General features: G+C 52.0%; 18 non-coding genes across 18 annotated transcripts; 13 read left to right on the top strand and 5 right to left on the bottom strand.

Annotated features, from left to right (window-relative positions):
- The first annotated feature begins 709 nt into the window (after positions 1-709).
- On the top strand, positions 710-781 carry TRNAE-CUC (transfer RNA glutamic acid (anticodon CUC)). Its single transcript has one exon. It is a non-coding gene; the product is annotated as a tRNA-Glu (tRNA).
- A 1,400-nt stretch (positions 782-2,181) lies between these two features.
- Positions 2,182-2,253, top strand: TRNAE-UUC (transfer RNA glutamic acid (anticodon UUC)). The gene has a single exon. It is a non-coding gene; the product is annotated as a tRNA-Glu (tRNA).
- A 618-nt stretch (positions 2,254-2,871) lies between these two features.
- On the top strand, positions 2,872-2,943 carry TRNAE-CUC (transfer RNA glutamic acid (anticodon CUC)). The gene has a single exon. It is a non-coding gene; the product is annotated as a tRNA-Glu (tRNA).
- A 1,082-nt stretch (positions 2,944-4,025) lies between these two features.
- On the bottom strand, positions 4,026-4,108 carry TRNAL-UAA (transfer RNA leucine (anticodon UAA)). Its single transcript has one exon. It is a non-coding gene; the product is annotated as a tRNA-Leu (tRNA).
- Positions 4,109-4,351: 243 nt separating this feature from the next.
- Positions 4,352-4,423, top strand: TRNAE-UUC (transfer RNA glutamic acid (anticodon UUC)). The gene has a single exon. It is a non-coding gene; the product is annotated as a tRNA-Glu (tRNA).
- A 618-nt stretch (positions 4,424-5,041) lies between these two features.
- TRNAE-CUC (transfer RNA glutamic acid (anticodon CUC)) lies at positions 5,042-5,113 on the top strand. Its single transcript has one exon. It is a non-coding gene; the product is annotated as a tRNA-Glu (tRNA).
- A 1,082-nt stretch (positions 5,114-6,195) lies between these two features.
- TRNAL-UAA (transfer RNA leucine (anticodon UAA)) lies at positions 6,196-6,278 on the bottom strand. Its single transcript has one exon. It is a non-coding gene; the product is annotated as a tRNA-Leu (tRNA).
- A 243-nt stretch (positions 6,279-6,521) lies between these two features.
- Positions 6,522-6,593, top strand: TRNAE-UUC (transfer RNA glutamic acid (anticodon UUC)). The gene has a single exon. It is a non-coding gene; the product is annotated as a tRNA-Glu (tRNA).
- Positions 6,594-7,211: 618 nt separating this feature from the next.
- On the top strand, positions 7,212-7,283 carry TRNAE-CUC (transfer RNA glutamic acid (anticodon CUC)). Its single transcript has one exon. It is a non-coding gene; the product is annotated as a tRNA-Glu (tRNA).
- A 1,082-nt stretch (positions 7,284-8,365) lies between these two features.
- TRNAL-UAA (transfer RNA leucine (anticodon UAA)) lies at positions 8,366-8,448 on the bottom strand. The gene has a single exon. It is a non-coding gene; the product is annotated as a tRNA-Leu (tRNA).
- A 243-nt stretch (positions 8,449-8,691) lies between these two features.
- TRNAE-UUC (transfer RNA glutamic acid (anticodon UUC)) lies at positions 8,692-8,763 on the top strand. Its single transcript has one exon. It is a non-coding gene; the product is annotated as a tRNA-Glu (tRNA).
- Positions 8,764-9,381: 618 nt separating this feature from the next.
- Positions 9,382-9,453, top strand: TRNAE-CUC (transfer RNA glutamic acid (anticodon CUC)). Its single transcript has one exon. It is a non-coding gene; the product is annotated as a tRNA-Glu (tRNA).
- A 1,082-nt stretch (positions 9,454-10,535) lies between these two features.
- On the bottom strand, positions 10,536-10,618 carry TRNAL-UAA (transfer RNA leucine (anticodon UAA)). Its single transcript has one exon. It is a non-coding gene; the product is annotated as a tRNA-Leu (tRNA).
- A 243-nt stretch (positions 10,619-10,861) lies between these two features.
- On the top strand, positions 10,862-10,933 carry TRNAE-UUC (transfer RNA glutamic acid (anticodon UUC)). The gene has a single exon. It is a non-coding gene; the product is annotated as a tRNA-Glu (tRNA).
- A 618-nt stretch (positions 10,934-11,551) lies between these two features.
- TRNAE-CUC (transfer RNA glutamic acid (anticodon CUC)) lies at positions 11,552-11,623 on the top strand. Its single transcript has one exon. It is a non-coding gene; the product is annotated as a tRNA-Glu (tRNA).
- Positions 11,624-12,705: 1,082 nt separating this feature from the next.
- On the bottom strand, positions 12,706-12,788 carry TRNAL-UAA (transfer RNA leucine (anticodon UAA)). The gene has a single exon. It is a non-coding gene; the product is annotated as a tRNA-Leu (tRNA).
- A 243-nt stretch (positions 12,789-13,031) lies between these two features.
- Positions 13,032-13,103, top strand: TRNAE-UUC (transfer RNA glutamic acid (anticodon UUC)). The gene has a single exon. It is a non-coding gene; the product is annotated as a tRNA-Glu (tRNA).
- A 619-nt stretch (positions 13,104-13,722) lies between these two features.
- Positions 13,723-13,794, top strand: TRNAE-CUC (transfer RNA glutamic acid (anticodon CUC)). The gene has a single exon. It is a non-coding gene; the product is annotated as a tRNA-Glu (tRNA).
- The last annotated feature ends 145 nt before the right edge of the window (positions 13,795-13,939 follow it).

Genomic DNA, 13,939 nt, shown 5'->3' on the forward strand with positions numbered 1-13,939 from the left:
GGCACACTAGAGCATCTACTCCCTGGTGGTCTAGTGGCTAGAATTCGGCGCTTTCACCGCTGCGGCCCGAGTTCGATTCCCGGTCAGGGAAGATCCTTCTAAAGCATAGATTGCTTAATTTGTCTGTGTATCTTTTTTAAAAGAAGGTCTTTAAAAAGGCACCCCTCCCAATAGATGAAAGCGAAGGAATGGGGCTTGTTCTCCTGTGCCCCAGGTTGCTTTGCCCCCATTGACCTAAGCCACCTTTGTGCGCACGCAGTCCCCCACCCAGTCAGGTGCTCTATGTTGGCGTGAAGTGCAGTACCAGCTCAACAGAAAGGTAAATTGCTGGAAAACCCTGCTGTGATGCATACATCTACTTTGGAGCACTCTTCTCCTTTGCACTCTTGAATCGCTTAAGCGCAATGTATTCTTCCAGCAAGCTGAATAACGAGATAGGTGAGAGAAGGTGTACCAGCTGTCTGTGCGCCATCAGCAGCCACTAGGTATCCCTCTTGTGTTTTCCCGGGGATCCTGATTGTGCAGGAATTCATCGGTTCAGTAGCAAGGGGGAGAGGATGGCCTGTGCCTGGAAGTGACAGGCAGTCTGGTGGCATCATGAGGATTAAGTTCCGATTCATATTTGCTGTAGAATAAAATATGTTTTCAGCCCCCATGAGCTTTGTCACTCGGAGAGCAGTGTATGAACTTTTGCTGCACGGCTCTGGGCTCCCTGGTGGTCTAGTGGTTAGGATTCGGCGCTCTCACCGCCGCGGCCCGGGTTCGATTCCCGGTCAGGGAAAAGTCCCTCTTCTGACCTTGAAAGATTTTCCTTCCCGTAGGTCAGGGCGTCTCAAAATGAAGTTGCTTTTCTGACTCACAATTTGCCTAGCATGACGCAGTATCGCTCAAAATATGATTTTCGCAAGGTTCCTTTAGAGCTGCTTCCCATGGTGGAAGGCAAGGCTCTTGAGCAAGTGAGATCCTGTATTCCGAGGCGCGCTTCCTTTTGTAGGCTTCTGACCCCATGGCCTGTGGCAGGTAGTCCTCCTTTGACTGGGCCGCAGGCTTTGTCTCCAAATGGCGTCCTGGACCCACTGCAACCCACCTGTTTGCTAAAACGGAAGTCTGCCTCTGGGTAAGAAAAAGCTGAGCTGCACGTACGGAAAGCGGCAGAGGCCAGAGGCGGGGAGGGTGTGGCAAGGGCTGCCTGATTTGCATAGTGACCTGTTGCATCTTGGGAATGTACAGGCTTTGGAGCTTAACAGGTACTGCAGGTGTCTGCCTGGCCTGAGAGATGCCTGTCTGGTGCTCCCCTCAGGACACACAGGCCTTCCATTCGAGCATGGAGGGTGAGGGACATGGGTCACCCTCATATACAGGGGTGTGGGCATGGGCAGGATAGGTTGTGGGGGACCCGTCAGGGCATTGCCCGTTCGGAAGGCGAGAGGAGGCGGGGCAGGAAACTCTGCTCAATTTCTTTCCCAGAGGCCTGTGGAGAACCCTTTGCACGTTTGAGCCAGCCGGGCCTGCATCAGCAGATCCTGCTCCACTGGGAAGGGAGAGCCTGTAGGCGTAAATCAAAAAAAGGGGAGAAATCTGCAAATTCTAGCGGCAGACCCATGTTGCCCAGGAAGCAATCAGTTTCTCCTACTCCCTATAGTGGAAAAAGACATAGGAGGTGTATTTCTCTAGGCAGGGGCTCTGTGTAGATGGCACTTCATTGCTCTGGGAAGCATCCATGCTGGTAGAAGAGTAGCAGCAGACTCCACACCTGAGGCTTGAATGGGGACCGTTGGGGAGGGGCAGTGGGAGGCCGAGGAGGGCGGAGGAAAATGCTTTTCAAAAGCATCTGCACGTTCCTACAAACCTGCTGAAAACCCATACCAGGAATGGGGCTCGAACCCATGCGGACAAACGTCCATTGGACCAACGCCTTAACCACTCAGCCACCCTGGTGAGACCCAAGGATTTACTTTCTTCAACTACCTTTTTATGCTTGCTGCTGTAGCACCAGCTGTCCAGCAAGAGGTGATTGCAGAGTTAAAAGGCTTTTGCAGGAGGTTAAAAGTAATTGCTTATAACAAACACACTGTGTGACACCTAACTTTCTCCCACTCGGACTTTACCGTTAATTTTTATATTGGAGTTAGCTTAGTCACAATAAGGGGGTGAGCAAGGCAGGCACACCAGAGCATCTACTCCCTGGTGGTCTAGTGGCTAGGATTCAGCGCTTTCACCGCCGCAGCCCGGGTTCGATTCCCGGTCAGGGAAGATCCCTCTAAAGCATAGATTGCTTCATTTGTCTGTGTATCTTTTTTAAAAGAAGGTCTTTAAAAAGGCACCCCTCCCAATAGATGAAAGCGGAGGAATGGGGCTTGTTCTCCTGTGCCCCAGGTTGCTTTGCCCCCATTGACCTAAGCCACCTTTGTGCGCACGCAGTCCCCCACCCAGTCAGGTGCTCTATGTTGGCGTGAAGTGCAGTACCAGCTCAACAGAAAGGTAAATTGCTGGAAAACCCTACTGTGATGCATACATCTACTTTGGAGCACTCTTCTCCTTTGCACTCTTGAATCGCTTAAGCGCAATGTATTCTTCCAGCAAGCTGAATAACGAGATAGGTGAGAGAAGGTGTACCAGCTGTCTGTGCGCCATCAGCAGCCACTAGGTGTCCCTCTTGTGTTTTCCCGGGGATCCTGATTGTGCAGGAATTCATCGGTTCAGTAGCAAGGGGGAGAGGATGGCCTGTGCCTGGAAGTGACAGGCAGTCTGGTGGCATCATGAGGATTAAGTTCCGATTCATATTTGCTGTAGAATAAAATATGTTTTCAGCCCCCATGAGCTTTGTCACTCGGAGAGCAGTGTATGAACTTTTGCTGCACAGCTCTGGGCTCCCTGGTGGTCTAGTGGTTAGGATTCGGCGCTCTCACCGCCGCGGCCTGGGTTCGATTCCCAGTCAGGGAAAAGTCCCTCTTCTGACCTTGAAAGCTTTTCCTTCCCGTAGGTCAGGGCTTCTCAAAATGAAGTTGCTTTTCTGACTCACAATTTGCCTAGCATGACGCAGTATCGCTCAAAATATGATTTTCGCAAGGTTCCTTTAGAGCTGCTTCCCACGGTGGGAGGCAAGGCTCTTGAGCAAGTGAGATCCTGTATTCCGAGGCGCGCTTCCTTTTGTAGGCTTCTGACCCCATGGCCTGTGGCAGGTAGTCCTCCTTTGACTGGGCCGCAGGCTTTGTCTCCAAATGGCGTCCTGGACCCACTGCAACCCACCTGTTTGCTAAAACGGAAGTCTGCCTCTGGGTAAGAAAAAGCTGAGCTGCACGTACGGAAAGCGGCAGAGGCCAGAGGCGGGGAGGGTGTGGCAAGGGCTGCCTGATTTGCATAGTGACCTGTTGCATCTTGGGAATGTACAGGCTTTTGAGCTTAACAGGTACTGCAGGTGTCTGCCTGGCCTGAGAGATGCCTGTCTGGTGCTCCCCTCAGGACACACAGGCCTTCCATTCGAGCATGGAGGGTGAGGGACATGGGTCACCCTCATATACAGGGGTGTGGGCATGGGCAGGATAGGTTGTGGGGGACCCGTCAGGGCATTGCCCGTTCGGAAGGCAAGAGGAGGCGGGGCAGGAAACTCTGCTCAATTTCTTTCCCAGAGGCCTGTGGAGAACCCTTTGCACGTTTGAGCCAGCCGGGCCTGCATCAGCAGACCCTGCTCCACTGGGAAGGGGGAGCCTGTAGGCGTAAATCAAAAAAAGGGGAGAAATCTGCAAATTCTAGCGGCAGACCCATGTTGCCCAGGAAGCAATCAGTTTCTCCTGCTCCCTATAGTGGAAAAAGACATAGGAGGTGTATTTCTCTAGGCAGGGGCTCTGTGTAGATGGCACTTCATTGCTCTGGGAAGCATCCATGCTGGTAGAAGAGTAGCAGCAGACTCCACACCTGAGGCTTGAATGGGGACCGTTGGGGAGGGGCAGTGGGAGGCCGAGGAGGGCGGAGGAAAATGCTTTTCAAAAGCATCTGCACGTTCCTACAAACCTGCTGAAAACCCATACCAGGAATGGGGCTCGAACCCATGCGGACAAACGTCCATTGGATCTTAAGTCCAACGCCTTAACCACTCGGCCACCCTGGTGAGACCCAAGGGTTTACTTTCTTCAACTACCTTTTTATGCTTGCTGCTGTAGCACCAGCTGTCCAGCAAGAGGTGATTGCAGAGTTAAAAGGCTTTTGCAGGAGGTTAAAAGTAATTGCTTATAACAAACACACTGTGTGACACCTAACTTTCTCCCACTCGGACTTTACCGTTAATTTTTATATTGGAGTTAGCTAGGTCACAATAAGGGGGTGAGCAAGGCAGGCACACTAGAGCATCTACTCCCTGGTGGTCTAGTGGCTAGGATTCGGCGCTTTCACCGCCGCGGCCCGGGTTCGATTCCCGGTCAGGGAAGATCCCTCTAAAGCATAGATTGCTTAATTTGTCTGTGTATCTTTTTTAAAAGAAGGTCTTTAAAAAGGCACCCCTCCCAATAGATGAAAGCGAAGGAATGGGGCTTGTTCTCCTGTGCCCCAGGTTGCTTTGCCCCCATTGACCTAAGCCACCTTTGTGCGCACGCAGTCCCCCACCCAGTCAGGTGCTCTATGTTGGCGTGAAGTGCAGTACCAGCTCAACAGAAAGGTAAATTGCTGGAAAACCCTGCTGTGATGCATACATCTACTTTGGAGCACTCTTCTCCTTTGCACTCTTGAATCGCTTAAGCGCAATGTATTCTTCCAGCAAGCTGAATAACGAGATAGGTGAGAGAAGGTTTACCAGCTGTCTGTGCGCCATCAGCAGCCACTAGGTGTCCCTCTTGTGTTTTCCCGGGAATCCTGATTGTGCAGGAATTCATCGGTTCAGTAGCAAGGGGGAGAGGATGGCCTGTGCCTGGAAGTGACAGGCAGTCTGGTGGCATCATGAGGATTAAGTTCTGATTCATATTTGCTGTAGAATAAAATATGTTTTCAGCCCCCATGAGCTTTGTCACTCGGAGAGCAGTGTATGAACTTTTGCTGCACGGCTCTGGGCTCCCTGGTGGTCTAGTGGTTAGGATTCGGCGCTCTCACCGCCGCGGCCCGGGTTCGATTCCCGGTCAGGGAAAAGTCCCTCTTCTGACCTTGAAAGCTTTTCCTTCCCGTAGGTCAGGGCGTCTCAAAATGAAGTTGCTTTTCTGACTCACAATTTGCCTAGCATGACGCAGTATCGCTCAAAATATGATTTTCGCAAGGTTCCTTTAGAGCTGCTTCCCATGGTGGGAGGCAAGGCTCTTGAGCAAGTGAGATCCTGTATTCCGAGGCGCGCTTCCTTTTGTAGGCTTCTGACCCCATGGCCTGTGGCAGGTAGTCCTCCTTTGACTGGGCAGCAGGCTTTGTCTCCAAATGGCGTCCTGGACCCACTGCAACCCACCTGTTTGCTAAAACGGAAGTCTGCCTCTGGGTAAGAAAAAGCTGAGCTGCACGTACGGAAAGCGGCAGAGGCCAGAGGCGGGGAGGGTGTGGCAAGGGCTGCCTGATTTGCATAGTGACCTGTTGCATCTTGGGAATGTACAGGCTTTGGAGCTTAACAGGTACTGCAGGTGTCTGCCTGGCCTGAGAGATGCCTGTCTGGTGCTCCCCTCAGGACACACAGGCCTTCCATTCGAGCATGGAGGGTGAGGGACATGGGTCACCCTCATATACAGGGGTGTGGGCATGGGCAGGATAGGTTGTGGGGGACCCGTCAGGGCATTGCCCGTTCGGAAGGCGAGAGGAGGCGGGGCAGGAAACTCTGCTCAATTTCTTTCCCAGAGGCCTGTGGAGAACCCTTTGCACGTTTGAGCCAGCCGGGCCTGCATCAGCAGATCCTGCTCCACTGGGAAGGGAGAGCCTGTAGGCGTAAATCAAAAAAAGGGGAGAAATCTGCAAATTCTAGCGGCAGACCCATGTTGCCCAGGAAGCAATCAGTTTCTCCTACTCCCTATAGTGGAAAAAGACATAGGAGGTGTATTTCTCTAGGCAGGGGCTCTGTGTAGATGGCACTTCATTGCTCTGGGAAGCATCCATGCTGGTAGAAGAGTAGCAGCAGACTCCACACCTGAGGCTTGAATGGGGACCGTTGGGGAGGGGCAGTGGGAGGCCGAGGAGGGCGGAGGAAAATGCTTTTCAAAAGCATCTGCACGTTCCTACAAACCTGCTGAAAACCCATACCAGGAATGGGGCTCGAACCCATGCGGACAAACGTCCATTGGATCTTAAGTCCAACGCCTTAACCACTCGGCCACCCTGGTGAGACCCAAGGATTTACTTTCTTCAACTCCCTTTTTATGCTTGCTGCTGTAGCACCAGCTGTCCAGCAAGAGGTGATTGCAGAGTTAAAAGGCTTTTGCAGGAGGTTAAAAGTAATTGCTTATAACAAACACACTGTGTGACACCTAACTTTCTCCCACTCGGACCTTACCGTTAATTTTTATATTGGAGTTAGCTTAGTCACAATAAGGGGGTGAGCAAGGCAGGCACACTAGAGCATCTACTCCCTGGTGGTCTAGTGGCTAGGATTCGGCGCTTTCACCGCCGCGGCCCGGGTTCAATTCCCGGTCAGGGAAGATCCCTCTAAAGCATAGATTGCTTAATTTGTCTGTGTATCTTTTTTAAAAGAAGGTCTTTAAAAAGGCACCCCTCCCAATAGATGAAAGCGGAGGAATGGGGCTTGTTCTCCTGTGCCCCAGGTTGCTTTACCCCCATTGACCTAAGCCACCTTTGTGCGCACGCAGTCCCCCACCCAGTCAGGTGCTCTATGTTGGCGTGAAGTGCAGTACCAGCTCAACAGAAAGGTAAATTGCTGGAAAACCCTGCTGTGATGCATACATCTACTTTGGAGCACTCTTTTCCTTTGCACTCTTGAATCGCTTAAGCGCAATGTATTCTTCCAGCAAGCTGAATAACGAGATAGGTGAGAGAAGGTGTACCAGCTGTCTGTGCGCCATCAGCAGCCACTAGGTGTCCCTCTTGTGTTTTCCCGGGGATCCTGATTGTGCAGGAATTCATCGGTTCAGTAGCAAGGGGGAGAGGATGGCCTGTGCCTGGAAGTGACAGGCAGTCTGGTGGCACCATGAGGATTAAGTTCCGATTCATATTTGCTGTAGAATAAAATATGTTTTCAGCCCCCATGAGCTTTGTCACTCGGAGAGCAGTGTATGAACTTTTGCTGCACGGCTCTGGGCTCCCTGGTGGTCTAGTGGTTAGGATTCGGCGCTCTCACCGCCGCGGCCCGGGTTCGATTCCCGGTCAGGGAAAAGTCCCTCTTCTGACCTTGAAAGCTTTTCCTTCCCGTAGGTCAGGGCTTCTCAAAATGAAGTTGCTTTTCTGACTCACAATTTGCCTAGCATGACGCAGTATCGCTCAAAATATGATTTTCGCAAGGTTCCTTTAGAGCTGCTTCCCATGGTGGGAGGCAAGGCTCTTGAGCAAGTGAGATCCTGTATTCCGAGGCGCGCTTCCTTTTGTAGGCTTCTGACCCCATGGCCTGTGGCAGGTAGTCCTCCTTTGACTGGGCCGCAGGCTTTGTCTCCAAATGGCGTCCTGGACCCACTGCAACCCACCTGTTTGCTAAAACGGAAGTCTGCCTCTGGGTAAGAAAAAGCTGAGCTGCACGTACGGAAAGCGGCAGAGGCCAGAGGCGGGGAGGGTGTGGCAAGGGCTGCCTGATTTGCATAGTGACCTGTTGCATCTTGGGAATGTACAGGCTTTGGAGCTTAACAGGTACTGCAGGTGTCTGCCTGGCCTGAGAGATGCCTGTCTGGTGCTCCCCTCAGGACACACAGGCCTTCCATTCGAGCATGGAGGGTGAGGGACATGGGTCACCCTCATATACAGGGGTGTGGGCATGGGCAGGATAGGTTGTGGGGGACCCGTCAGGGCATTGCCCGTTCGGAAGGCGAGAGGAGGCGGGGCAGGAAACTCTGCTCAATTTCTTTCCCAGAGGCCTGTGGAGAACCCTTTGCACGTTTGAGCCAGCCGGGCCTGCATCAGCAGATCCTGCTCCACTGGGAAGGGGGAGCCTGTAGGCGTAAATCAAAAAAAGGGGAGAAATCTGCAAATTCTAGCGGCAGACACATGTTGCCCAGGAAGCAATCAGTTTCTCCTGCTCCCTATAGTGGAAAAAGACATAGGAGGTGTATTTCTCTAGGCAGGGGCTCTGTGTAGATGGCACTTCATTGCTCTGGGAAGCATCCATGCTGGTAGAAGAGTAGCAGCAGACTCCACACCTGAGGCTTGAATGGGGACCGTTGGGGAGGGGCAGTGGGAGGCCGAGGAGGGCGGAGGAAAATGCTTTTCAAAAGCATCTGCACGTTCCTACAAACCTGCTGAAAACCCATACCAGGAATGGGGCTCGAACCCATGCGGACAAACGTCCATTGGATCTTAAGTCCAACGCCTTAACCACTCGGCCACCCTGGTGAGACCCAAGGATTTACTTTCTTCAACTACCTTTTTATGCTTGCTGCTGTAGCACCAGCTGTCCAGCAAGAGGTGATTGCAGAGTTAAAAGGCTTTTGCAGGAGGTTAAAAGTAATTGCTTATAACAAACACACTGTGTGACACCTAACTTTCTCCCACTCGGACTTTACCGTTAATTTTTATATTGGAGTTAGCTTAGTCACAATAAGGGGGTGAGCAAGGCAGGCACACTAGAGCATCTACTCTCTGGTGGTCTAGTGGCTAGGATTCGGCGCTTTCACCGCCGCGGCCCGGGTTCGATTCCCGGTCAGGGAAGATCCCTCTAAAGCATAGATTGCTTAATTTGTCTGTGTATCTTTTTTAAAAGAAGGTCTTTAAAAAGGCACCCCTCCCAATAGATGAAAGCGAAGGAATGGGGCTTGTTCTCCTGTGCCCCAGGTTGCTTTGCCCCCATTGACCTAAGCCACCTTTGTGCGCACGCAGTCCCCCACCCAGTCAGGTGCTCTATGTTGGCGTGAAGTGCAGTACCAGCTCAACAGAAAGGTAAATTGCTGGAAAACCCTGCTGTGATGCATACATCTACTTTGGAGCACTCTTCTCCTTTGCACTCTTGAATCGCTTAAGCGCAATGTATTCTTCCAGCAAGCTGAATAACGAGATAGGTGAGAGAAGGTGTACCAGCTGTCTGTGCGCCATCAGCAGCCACTAGGTGTCCCTCTTGTGTTTTCCCGGGGATCCTGATTGTGCAGGAATTCATCGGTTCAGTAGCAAGGGGGAGAGGATGGCCTGTGCCTGGAAGTGACAGGCAGTCTGGTGGCATCATGAGGATTAAGTTCCGATTCATATTTGCTGTAGAATAAAATATGTTTTCAGCCCCCATGAGCTTTGTCACTCGGAGAGCAGTGTATGAACTTTTGCTGCACAGCTCTGGGCTCCCTGGTGGTCTAGTGGTTAGGATTCGGCGCTCTCACCGCCGCGGCCCGGGTTCGATTCCCGGTCAGGGAAAAGTCCCTCTTCTGACCTTGAAAGCTTTTCCTTCCCGTAGGTCAGGGCGTCTCAAAATGAAGTTGCTTTTCTGACTCACAATTTGCCTAGCATGACGCAGTATCGCTCAAAATATGATTTTCGCAAGGTTCCTTTAGAGCTGCTTCCCATGGTGGGAGGCAAGGCTCTTGAGCAAGTGAGATCCTGTATTCCGAGGCGCGCTTCCTTTTGTAGGCTTCTGACCCCATGGCCTGTGGCAGGTAGTCCTCCTTTGACTGGGCCGCAGGCTTTGTCTCCAAATGGCGTCCTGGACCCACTGCAACCCACCTGTTTGCTAAAACGGAAGTCTGCCTCTGGGTAAGAAAAAGCTGAGCTGCACGTACGGAAAGCGGCAGAGGCCAGAGGCGGGGAGGGTGTGGCAAGGGCTGCCTGATTTGCATAGTGACCTGTTGCATCTTGGGAATGTACAGGCTTTGGAGCTTAACAGGTACTGCAGGTATCTGCCTGGCCTGAGAGATGCCTGTCTGGTGCTCCCCTCAGGACACACAGGCCTTCCATTCGAGCATGGAGGGTGAGGGACATGGGTCACCCTCATATACAGGGGTGTGGGCATGGGCAGGATAGGTTGTGGGGGACCCGTCAGGGCATTGCCCGTTCGGAAGGCGAGAGGAGGCGGGGCAGGAAACTCTGCTCAATTTCTTTCCCAGAGGCCTGTGGAGAACCCTTTGCACGTTTGAGCCAGCCGGGCCTGCATCAGCAGATCCTGCTCCACTGGGAAGGGGGAGCCTGTAGGCGTAAATCAAAAAAAGGGGAGAAATCTGCAAATTCTAGCGGCAGACCCATGTTGCCCAGGAAGCAATCAGTTTCTCCTGCTCCCTATAGTGGAAAAAGACATAGGAGGTGTATTTCTCTAGGCAGGGGCTCTGTGTAGATGGCACTTCATTGCTCTGGGAAGCATCCATGCTGGTAGAAGAGTAGCAGCAGACTCCACACCTGAGGCTTGAATGGGGACCGTTGGGGAGGGGCAGTGGGAGGCCGAGGAGGGCGGAGGAAAATGCTTTTCAAAAGCATCTGCACGTTCCTACAAACCTGCTGAAAACCCATACCAGGAATGGGGCTCGAACCCATGCGGACAAACGTCCATTGGATCTTAAGTCTAACGCCTTAACCACTCGGCCACCCTGGTGAGACCCAAGGATTTACTTTCTTCAACTCCCTTTTTATGCTTGCTGCTGTAGCACCAGCTGTCCAGCAAGAGGTGATTGCAGAGTTAAAAGGCTTTTGCAGGAGGTTAAAAGTAATTGCTTATAACAAACACACTGTGTGACACCTAACTTTCTCCCACTCGGACCTTACCGTTAATTTTTATATTGGAGTTAGCTTAGTCACAATAAGGGGGTGAGCAAGGCAGGCACACTAGAGCATCTACTCCCTGGTGGTCTAGTGGCTAGGATTCGGCGCTTTCACCGCCGCGGCCCGGGTTCGATTCCCGGTCAGGGAAGATCGCTCTAAAGCACAGATTGCTTAATTTGTCTGTGTATCTTTTTTAAAAGAAGGTCTTTAAAAAGGCACCCCTCCCAATAGATGAAAGCGGAGGAATGGGGCTTGTTCTCCTGTGCCCCAGGTTGCTTTACCCCCATTGACCTAAGCCACCTTTGTGCGCACGCAGTCCCCCACCCAGTCAGGTGCTCTATGTTGGCGTGAAGTGCAGTACCAGCTCAACAGAAAGGTAAATTGCTGGAAAACCCTGCTGTGATGCATACATCTACTTTGGAGCACTCTTCTCCTTTGCACTCTTGAATCGCTTAAGCGCAATGTATTCTTCGAGCAAGCTGAATAACGAGATAGGTGAGAGAAGGTGTACCAGCTGTCTGTGCGCCATCAGCAGCCACTAGGTGTCCCTCTTGTGTTTTCCCGGGGATCCTGATTGTGCAGGAATTCATCGGTTCAGTAGCAAGGGGGAGAGGATGGCCTGTGCCTGGAAGTGACAGGCAGTCTGGTGGCATCATGAGGATTAAGTTCCGATTCATATTTGCTGTAGAATAAAATATGTTTTCAGCCCCCATGAGCTTTGTCACTCGGAGAGCAGTGTATGAACTTTTGCTGCACAGCTCTGGGCTCCCTGGTGGTCTAGTGGTTAGGATTCGGCGCTCTCACCGCCGCGGCCCGGGTTCGATTCCCGGTCAGGGAAAAGTCCCTCTTCTGACCTTGAAAGCTTTTCCTTCCCGTAGGTCAGGGCTTCTCAAAATGAAGTTGCTTTTCTGACTCACAATTTGCCTAGCATGACGCAGTATCGCTCAAAATATGATTTTCGCAAGGTTCCTTTAGAGCTGCTTCCCATGGTGGGAGGCAAGGCTCTTGAGCAAGTGAGATCCTGTATTCCGAGGCGCGCTTCCTTTTGTAGGCTTCTGACCCCATGGCCTGTGGCAGGTAGTCCTCCTTTGACTGGGCCGCAGGCTTTGTCTCCAAATGGCGTCCTGGACCCACTGCAACCCACCTGTTTGCTAAAACGGAAGTCTGCCTCTGGGTAAGAAAAAGCTGAGCTGCACGTACGGAAAGCGGCAGAGGCCAGAGGCGGGGAGGGTGTGGCAAGGGCTGCCTGATTTGCATAGTGACCTGTTGCATCTTGGGAATGTACAGGCTTTGGAGCTTAACAGGTACTGCAGGTATCTGCCTGGCCTGAGAGATGCCTGTCTGGTGCTCCCCTCAGGACACACAGGCCTTCCATTCGAGCATGGAGGGTGAGGGACATGGGTCACCCTCATATACAGGGGTGTGGGCATGGGCAGGATAGGTTGTGGGGGACCCGTCAGGGCATTGCCCGTTCGGAAGGCGAGAGGAGGCGGGGCAGGAAACTCTGCTCAATTTCTTTCCCAGAGGCCTGTGGAGAACCCTTTGCACGTTTGAGCCAGCCGGGCCTGCATCAGCAGATCCTGCTCCACTGGGAAGGGGGAGCCTGTAGGCGTAAATCAAAAAAAGGGGAGAAATCTGCAAATTCTAGCGGCAGACCCATGTTGCCCAGGAAGCAATCAGTTTCTCCTGCTCCCTATAGTGGAAAAAGACATAGGACCTGTATTTCTCTAGGCAGGGGCTCTGTGTAGATGGCACTTCATTGCTCTGGGAAGCATCCATGCTGGTAGAAGAGTAGCAGCAGACTCCACACCTGAGGCTTGAACGGGGACCGTTGGGGAGGGGCAGTGGGAGGCCGAGGAGGGCGGAGGAAAATGCTTTTCAAAAGCATCTGCACGTTCCTACAAACCTGCTGAAAACCCATACCAGGAATGGGGCTCGAACCCATGCGGACAAACGTCCATTGGATCTTAAGTCCAACGCCTTAACCACTCGGCCACCCTGGTGAGACCCAAGGATTTACTTTCTTCAACTACCTTTTTATGCTTGCTGCTGTAGCACCAGCTGTCCAGCAAGAGGTGATTGCAGAGTTAAAAGGCTTTTGCAGGAGGTTAAAAGTAATTGCTTATAACAAACACACTGTGTGACACCTAACTTTCTCCCACTCGGACTTTACCGTTAATTTTTATATTGGAGTTAGCTTAGTCACAATAAGGGGGTGAGCAAGGCAGGCACACTAGAGCATCTACTCCCTGGTGGTCTAGTGGCTAGAATTCGGCGCTTTCACCGCCGCGGCCCGGGTTCGATTCCCGGTCAGGGAAGATCCCTCTAAAGCATAGATTGCTTAATTTGTCTGTGTTTTTTTTTTTAAAAGAAGGTCTTTAAAAAGGCACCCCTCCCAATAGATGAAAGCGAAGGAATGGGGCTTGTTCTCCTGTGCCCCAGGTTGCTTTGCCCCCATTGACCTAAGCCACCTTTGTGCGCACGCAGTCCCCCACCCAGTCAGGTGCTCTATGTTGGCGTGAAGTGCAGTACCAGCTCAACAGAAAGGTAAATTGCTGGAAAACCCTGCTGTGATGCATACATCTACTTTGGAGCACTCTTCTCCTTTGCACTCTTGAATCGCTTAAGCGCAATGTATTCTTCCAGCAAGCTGAATAACGAGATAGGTGAGAGAAGGTGTACCAGCTGTCTGTGCGCCATCAGCAGCCACTAGGTGTCCCTCTTGTGTTTTCCCGGGGATCCTGATTGTGCAGGAATTCATCGGTTCAGTAGCAAGGGGGAGAGGATGGCCTGTGCCTGGAAGTGACAGGCAGTCTGGTGGCATCATGAGGATTAAGTTCCGATTCATATTTGCTGTAGAATAAAATATGTTTTCAGCCCCCATGAGCTTTGTCACTCGGAGAGCAGTGTATGAACTTTTGCTGCACGGCTCTGGGCTCCCTGGTGGTCTAGTGGTTAGGATTCGGCGCTCTCACCGCCGCGGCCTGGGTTCGATTCCCGGTCAGGGAAAAGTCCCTCTTCTGACCTTGAAAGCTTTTCCTTCCCGTAGGTCAGGGCGTCTCAAAATGAAGTTGCTTTTCTGACTCACAATTTGCCTAGCATGACGCAGTATCGCTCAAAATATGATTTTCGCAAGGTTCCTTTAGAGCTGCTT

This window comes from Lissotriton vulgaris, chromosome 4_1 (genome assembly GCF_964263255.1).
Source record: "Lissotriton vulgaris chromosome 4_1, aLisVul1.2, whole genome shotgun sequence".
Taxonomy (NCBI): Eukaryota; Metazoa; Chordata; class Amphibia; order Caudata; family Salamandridae; genus Lissotriton; species Lissotriton vulgaris.